A 9359-nucleotide genomic window follows, 5' to 3' on the forward strand; every position below is an offset into this window, starting at 1 on the left:
CCGAACTTTCTACGGGCACTGCCTTGTTTTATAGAGAAGGCATTCCGTTGATGAATTTCGAAGTACTTGACAGTGGAAGGGGGATCGGGTGCACGTTTTATGATCTCAGTTTACTCCTTCTTTATGCCCCTTCTGGTTCGGGTTGTACTACCGCACGCTCGAGTTTCTATAAAGAAGAAGTCATTTACCTGCTTCGTAAATCCCCGACAAAGATAATTTTAGGTGGGGACTTCAATTGTGTTCTACGGCCGGTAGATCAGTCTCCTAATTTTAATTTCAGTAAAGAACTCGACGACCTTGTGCGCTCCTTGCACCTGCGTGACGTGTGGGTTTCTCGCTATCCTACACTTGTGCGACATACCTACTTTACTCCCACGTCTAGCAGTCGCCTCGATCGCTTTTACCTTTCCGATTCCTTGTGTGGGCAACTTCTGGCTGTTGATGTGATACCAGCCTGTTTTACTGATCATTGCGCTGTAGCCGTTACGTTTAATTACGAGCGACAACCGGTAAAATTGTTTCGTCCTCCTTGGATGCTCAATATCGCGTATTTGCAAGATACCTCCCTTGGTATCGTCCTGGAGGACATTTGGACACGTTGTTCTCGTACTATGGACCGGTACCCGTCTATAGTGGCATGGTGGACACTGTATGCAAAACCTCACATCCGTAGGGCTCTCATGCGTTTTGGGGCTGCGAAGGTGGCAGAAGATCGACGAACGCAAGAATTTTACTATTCTGTCTTACGTCAACTGTACGATAGTGCTACGCATGCTCCCCTGCGGGTTACTGATATACAGCGCATCAAAGCCAAATTGCTGCAGCTCAAACGCATTCAAATGGAGGGCTTGCGGACGAGGTCTCAACCACGTTCCCTTCTACAAGAGGAACTGACGTCACTCTACCATCTAGTCCGTTTACGGTCGCGCCGGAAACGTGGGTGCCTTGCCTCCCTCACAACCGCTGACGGCCGCGTGTTCACCTCTCACCGTGACATTTCTGACTTCGTTTACACCTATTTTACTGATCTGTACGATACTCATGTCCCGGCGGAAACCTCTCTTGACGACTTTACCTCCTTGATGCCTCGCGTCGTCACTCCTCAATTAAACGACGCCTTTCTGCGTCCCTTTCAGAAGGATGACATATATGATGTTGTTGCAGGATCGCAGTCCCGCAAGTCGCCTGGATTAGATGGTATTCCTAAGGAGTTCTATGTTCAATTTTGGCCGCTCATTGGTGACACCTTAACGTCAATGGTAAATGAAGTGATGCGGGGAGTCTCACTTCCTGCTCCTTTTCAGGAAGGCAGAATGGTCCTCCTCCCGAAATCCACAGGTCGACCTGCAATTGATTCCCTCCGTCCTATTACTCTCCTTAACTTTGATTATAAACTTGTCGCTCGAGCAATTAATATCCGTCTCTCTAAGCTGCTCGATACCATTATTGCCGCCCACCAAAGCTGTGTGCCTGGACGCACGATACTGACTTCCGTTCTCGAATGTCGCGATGTAATCTCGGTGGCGGCTGCCGCTAATATCCCAGGGGCTTTGCTTTATCTTGATTTCCAAAAAGCGTTCGATCGCGTCAGCCATGATTTTTTATCGAGAGTGCTCACCGCTGTCGGCTTTAATAATGATGCTCGACAAGTCTTAACTAATCTTTTTACCGGTATCAGTGTCTCGGTGATTGTGAACGGTCACCCTACCCCCCGGATATCGATCAGACGGGGGTTACCCCAGGGAAGCCCCTTATCCATGTCACTTTTTGTTCTATCCTTAGAGCCCTTACTTCGCCATCTCACCATGCACTTACGTGGCTGGAATATATTGGGGGAAATTTTTGCAGTCCGTGCATACGCCGATGACGTCATGGTTTTAGTACGACATGCCGAGGATATACCACGGCTTAAGGATACCTTGGATTCATTTTGTGGTCTTGCTGGTGCTCGCATTAATGATCGCAAATGCACGTTCCTGCCGTTGAGAGGCTTTGATCATGTCGTCATTCCTTGGGCGACGGTTGTCGATCGCCATAAGACCTTGGGGATCATAGTGGATCGTAATCCGATCAAAATGGCGGCACTAAATTGGCGTGAGGTTACGAGTCGTGTTCACGGGGCGATCCTTGAACATGACCGCCGTTCCCTTAGCCTCCTTCACAAGGCACGGGTTTTAGAGACCTATGTCTTCAGTAAAATATACTACGTTGCGCAGGTCTTCCCGCTTCCCGCGATGATGGCCCGCAGGCTGAAACAGCTGTCTAGTCGATTTCTGTGGCGCCGCCATGTCTTCCGTGTCCGATATGAAGTTGTGGCCAGGCCTCGGAAGCTTGGAGGATTGGGTCTTTCAGATATCAAAGTGAAGACGTCCATCTTATTTGCCCGCCGCAATGTTTTAACCTGTACGCGGGCTCCGCATTCAGTCACCTCTCGTTTACTTTCCCGCCTCCGGCCGGCCAGTCTGACCCCTCCTGTTGATGTTGGACGGATTAATCCTAAATTGCGGCACATTCGTGAATACTTTGTACTTGTCGGTATTCTGGGTGCTGATATACTTTCTATGACGCATATAACTACCAACATGCTACAAATCCGTTGGGGTACAGCATGTTTCCCTTCTTCTGTTGAACTTGCTTCCCCGTCAACGTCATGGAAAACGGTCTGGTCTCATCTTAGTCTTCCCATTTTGCCGATGGAGATTGCTTCAACGTGGTATAAGGTCATTTACCGTCTGATACCTACTGGTGATCGTCTTTTTCGTATTGGCCTTCGTCCGACTGATCAGTGTGAGGAATGTCATCAAACTGACACCTTACTTCACAGGCTAGTTGCTTGCGGACGGGATCATTGGCTCTGGGTCCGCCGTCAATTAGCTTTTCTTACTAGAGGGCCTGAAACCGCATTCCCAGACGACATCTTCTTACATCCGGACATCTCTTATTTTCCTCAGACGAAAACGAACACGATTGTTTGGCTCTTGGGTTACTATGTCCATTACGTCATTGAAGGCGGTAATGACCCAGATCCCCGCGTTTTTCACCATTATTTGTCAACTGCGCATTGGAAATGGCAGCGGTTACCACAATACCGAACGCTTTTTGCGAATATGCTTTTTCTTGTGTTTAACCGTCAAGGGGTTGGTTAAGTTCCCCTGTGATTCCTGTTTCTTCCCTGAGCTCGAGTCCCCTCCCTTGTTGTATTTTTTCGTAATTTTTTTTTTCTCTCTCTCTTTTGCATGTATATATATACACCCAAAATTCATACGGGTGGGGTAACGGGTTGGTCTTCCCCTTCAGAAGAAATGTTTTATTTGTGTTTCACCTAATTTGTTGATTTTCTTTTTGCAGCTAATATTAAATGATGATTTGACTATGGTTGTCTGAATTCTCGTGAAATATACCAAGTCAATCTGATAATAAAAAAAAAAAGTGGTTAGCGTGAGCAGCTGCAGAATCAGGGGTCCTTGATTCAAGTCTTCCTTCGAGTGAAAAGCTTCATTTTTTTTTATTTTCAGACAATTATTATCTCTCCGTCCGTCCGATGCGACTGTGAAACTGTTTCATTCATTCGTTGCAGTTAATGTGACAAACTCTTATGTTTTCATCACTTTTTTGGGAGTGATTGTCACATCCACAAGAAAACCTAAATCGGGCAAGGTAGAAGAATCTTTTTACCCATTCGCCAAGTGTACAAGCTAGGTGGGTCGACAACATATTCCTGTCATGGACGCACATGCCGTCACCAGTGTCGTAGAGAATATATCAGACGTGTTTTTCTGTGGAGGAATCGGTTGACCTATGACCTTGCGATCAAACATTTTCGGTTCCCATTGGAGAGACACGTCCTTTCGTCTACTAATCGCACGGTTTTGCGGTGCGGTCGCAAAACACAGACACTAAACTTATTACAGTGAACAGAGATGTCACTGAACGAACGGACAGGACTTTGCGAAAATAAAGAAAGTAAACTTTTCACTCGAGCGAAGACTTGAACCACGGACCTCTCGTCCGCCAGCTGCTCACGTTAACCACGGGACCACGGTGCTCCTGAGCTCATACTATCCTGGATGTTGCTTATCTTGCGCATGGACTACTCAGTTTGTACTTTTTCATTATTTTTTTCATAGTTCCACACAACTTCTTCCTGTTTTCTCGATTGATCTGTGTTCAGTTTTTCATGGCCTATCCACTGTGCCAACTTATAATTAAATCTGAGGGGGGTGCGATGGGCAGGTTCCCTTGTAAGATTAAAAAGTGTATAACACAGGCATGCAGTCTTTCGCCCCTATTATTCAATCTGTACATGGAAGAGGCAATGATGGAAATAAAAGAAAGGTTCAGGAGTGGAATTAAAATTATAGGTAAAAGGATACCAATGATATGATTCGCTGATGACATTGTTAGCCTGAGTGAAAGTGAAGAATTATTACATGATCTGCTGAATGGAATGAACAATGTAATCAGTATAGATTATGGACGGAGTAAATCGAAGAGAGATGAGGCAGCAGAAATCAGCATTAGTTGTATGCAAGATGGCGGTGAAAAAAGGTTCACGAAAATTGAGTTCCGTGGAAAATATAAAAAAGAAAGAGTCTTTATGTATTCAGTGCAAAAATGTATCATGGTTCGACCTGGAAAATGTTACTACTGCTACGTTAAAGCAAAAAAAAAACGCAAACGAAATGATTACAAGATCAAAATCTAGTGAAAAAACCGTGCCAAATGCAAATTTAGTGACATCGATATGCAAACATTGCGATGATTTTCGTCTCATTTTAACTGCACAAAATAGTGAAATCAGTGAATGTTAAAGGATTGTAGCCTTATAGGAGAAACAGCAGCAACATCTTGGCCGTAAAACTCAACAGAGCATCGTCTGAACATGGAAGAAATTTTACCTACCAGTGACATAATCAGAGGAAGAACGCATGCGGAAACCAGCACAAAACTTGGAAATAATAAAGTAAGTGCATCAAATAGTTATAATGACAAACGTGATTCTACAAACAATGTCATTCAGAAAGATATGAGTCCATATAATAATTAAAACAAACAACAGCAGTGCACTGTAAATTTTTGGCGCGTGTGGCATCGTAAACAAGGACATGTGATTAAAAAATCAGTAGACTGGCCTCAAGTGTGCAAAAAAGAACAAAAACTGTTAATTTTTCCAATAATCGTGGATGTCAGATAGCAGAAAATGTAGCAGATACACAAACTAACGTAAGTGTCCAAATCCTTGTCAGTCCAGGAGCAGGCATTGCAGAACTGATAAAAACGGTGGTAAAATCGTATGAAAACCTTAACCCAAAAGACTGTGTCGTAATTTGTGCAGGTGCAAATGATGTTGCCAGAGATAAAGGTAGTGAAATTATCACAGTTCTTGAAAGTGTGCTACCCAAATTAGGCAACACAAATGTAAATGTTGTAAATCAACCACACAGATACGACCTACCTCCTTGGTCATGTGTTATTAAATTTATTGAAAGAGTAAACAAAGAACAGATGCTGTATGCAAAAAGTTTCTGTATTTCAGCTTAATAAATGTAAGCGTGTTAGATAGGTCCATGGACACCAGGCATGGCCTTCATTTAAATCACAGTGGGAAACTATTTTTGGTTGAAGATATCTGGCGTTTAGCAAATTTGAATCATAATAGGCATAATAAAGCAGCAGTCCACAGTACTTTGGACAAATGGGTCATAATAAAAGATGTAATGTCTTATATACTGATCAAAATATAAATCCGGCAAAACCTGTAATATGTGTAGATAATAAAATATTTGTGCTGTCAATGAAACTAAATTTCCTGGGATTCATATCCAGGAAAATGTTAAATGTAGCACTATAACACATATCTAAATTCAAACATAGCAAAAATGAGCTATGTAGTAAGAATTCTTTACAACAGTACTAGTGCAGAAAGAGTTGGGGCTGCATAATTTTCTCGTGTTCATTCAATAATAGAGGAATGTATCATTTTCTGGGGAAATGTACACCAGACCATTACAGTTTTCAGGAAACAAAAGGCAATATTAAGAATAATGAAACAAGTGAGCAGTAGGAAACCATGAACACCTTTCTTTAAAGATCTAAAGATCCTACCCCTTCCCTGCATTTGTATACTGGAAGTAGTCATGCATATGAAAAAAGCATACTGAGAAAAGAAAACCTTTTTACTCGAAACAGAAGTGTCCATGATTAGAGTACCAGGTCAGACAATGACATACATGTTAATCATTGTAAAACCTCATTATGCCAAAAAGGTGTATGTCATTCAGGAACAAAACTTTACAACAGTTTACAAGACATATAAAATCTATTCCTGAATTACAAAGGTTTAAAAAGTCTGTGACAGCCTACATTCAGATAAACTGCTACTATTCAATCTCACAGTACCTTACGCAAGAAAAAATGTAATTTGTATCTTTAATTGTAGAAATAAGTTATAAATATACAATATATTTCAAAAAAATTGTAATTATTGATTGTACAGATCTAATTTGTTGTAAAAATTTAAGTAATGTATGTTTGACATTTGAAAAACCAATAGCTAAAAAGGTTTTCTGTCCAATATCCTGTGTACAATATATGTACTGAAAAAGAGATTTATATGGACAAATAAATAAATAAATAAATTGATGGTCACGATGTAGATGAAGTTAAGGAATTCTGCTACAGAGGCAGCGAAATAACCAATGACGGACGAAGCAAGAAGGACATCAAAAGCGGACTAGCACTTCCAAAAAGGGCATTGCTGACCAAGAGAAGTCTACCAGTATCCAACATAGGCCTTAGTTTGAGGAAGAAATTTGAGAATTTACGTTTGGAGCACAGCATTGTATGTATTACAGCGTGAATTCAAGCGTCGGATCACCAGTCGGAAGCAAGAGAGAGGGTTGTGAAGAACACGTCAGCTAATTGCTCGATAACCGATCCCTCTCGAGGACGACACCACGATGACAGCGCCCTCTATGTGAAAAGCACATAAGCGCTGTGACGACTGGTCGCGGCCCAGTTCTATGAGAGCATCAAGATTAGGCAGTTCAAGACCAGCGACTTATTTGCATGTCACCCTTTGCTTGCATTCAAATGGCTCTGAGCAATAAGGGACTTAAATTTTGAGGTCATCAGTCCCCTAGAACTTAGAACTACTTAAATGTAACTAATCTAAGGACATCACACACATCCATGCCCACTCAAAGCTAAGTATTGTCATTGTTATTTCGTAATAAAACTCATTAATACGATTTGCTTGAATTGTTGTCTAGCGATCCGAGGTTTCCTAGATACCCCATATCCGACGACTAGGCATGATTCAGCAGTATGGTAGTGAGAGGTGGATTGTGGGAAAACCAGAACAGACGAATGTTGAAATTTCAGTGGACTGGTCGGGTAAGAAATGAGGAGGTTCTGCACAGAACCGGAGAGTTAAAGTATATGTGGAAAATACTGGGAAGTGGAAGGGACAGGAGGGTAGGACATCTGTGAGGACACCAGGGGATGACTTCCATGGTACTAGAGGGAGCTGTAGAGGGCAAAAACTGTAGACGAAGGCAGAGATTGGAATACATCCAACAAATAGTTGAGGATGTAGGTTGCAAGTTCTACTGTGTAATGATGAGGTTAGCACAGGAGAGGAATTTGTGGCGGACAGCATTAAACCAGTCAGAAGACTGGAAGAAAAAAAAGACACGCTGATGAACCAAGACGTCATGACAAGCCGCTTAACACCAAGTTAGTTCACATTTACAATGAGATTCAGCAGAGATTCTACGTGGGACTGATTCAGCAAGTCCTTTGTATGAACAGGTCACGTAATTCCCGTATATTACGGACCGGTGGTTTCTGGATCCGAATTTGGAGCCCGACAGCGTCTCGCGTGTGTTCCATAGGGTTCACATCGCGTGGTTTTGTCGGGCATGACATCAGTGTAATGTCACTACCACAATACACAAATCACTGTAGCACGACTGGGGGCTTGTGACAAGGGCAGATATTTTTTGGGACATTGTTCCAGGATAAACAGCGACTTGAATAATGTTAGAACTTATTTCAATACACACAGTCGTGATCACATTTAGGTTTTTTTGTATTGTTTTAAGATAACTGGTTTCGATCTTCTACGAGATCATTTTCAGGAGTGTTCTCCACGCCTGAATAGATAGACCTGCTCGAAGCCAACGGTTCCTTACGCTCATCAAGTAATGTAAGACCTGTAGCTGATATCTTAAGGTACCTTTACATCAAATACCAGCTCAAAAAAAACAAAAATATACAACTGTTGTGAGTTTGACAAACTTGCAACTGTTGTGAGTTGCTTAAACTTAAAACCGTTGAAAAATGTTGACAACAGTTCCAAACTCTTGTAAACATACGTTCGGTGTCTTTATTTTTTGTTACAAAAAAGCAGGCAAAATGCATATTGACTGTAAAGATTTGCCATTTGTTATAGTGGGACATGATGATTTTGCTCTTTCAGTGTTCATGACGAAACCAATACGCAGAATGGCAAGAGAAAGGCAGCCAGGAAAGAATGTTTCATTACCGAATATCTCGCGTTGGAAGAATTGTGGAGAATTTTTTTGGAGTATTGTACGCAGTTTATGGTTTCTTAGAACAACTATGCACTTAAGTCCTGAAAATGCAACATTCTGCCACTGTGTCTTTGCACAGTTTCCTTAGAATAAATAAAGAAGGTGCAACATTTTACTCACCACGTGACAGTTTTGATGGGAAGATACAGAAACAGGCAGGGTTTCGAATGGCAGTTGGAGGATGTCTCAGCAAAATAAATGTCTTCAGAGGAAGGGTGGCAACACAGGAAGAACTACAAAGAATATATGGGATGAACTTACAAAGTATTTTGTATCGGATGTTGGTAAAGTGAAATGGAAAGAGAAATATGAATAAATAAACATCGAGTAAAAAGTCAATGTAATTAAAAACTCCCGAACAAAACTCTTGTAGCTTTAGACATTAACAATGTTAGCCATTAATTTGCAAACTAATTGGTATCAGATGACGACAAAATGATAGGAAAAGAGAAATAAATTTCCGGTGAAAATGCAGTTGTAATTACAAAATTTCCAACGAAATGTCTTACAGCTTCAATTAAGCTAACGAATGACATTTTACTTACGATTGTAAATATTTTTCTCCCTGGCTTCTTAACGTTTTCCAAATACTTCATATGATTGTAAACTATCCATTTCGGGACGTAGATCTTAGTTATCCCAGACCCACTTTTAGATTTGACCATTTTACAATGCCCACGATTGTACTGTGTTTTCATATTTGATCATTTCCTTTCACACTTCACAAGCTGTACACCAATTTTATCCAAAACTTCTTTCAAC

This window comes from Schistocerca gregaria, chromosome 4, assembly GCF_023897955.1.
Source record: "Schistocerca gregaria isolate iqSchGreg1 chromosome 4, iqSchGreg1.2, whole genome shotgun sequence".
Taxonomy (NCBI): Eukaryota; Metazoa; Arthropoda; class Insecta; order Orthoptera; family Acrididae; genus Schistocerca; species Schistocerca gregaria.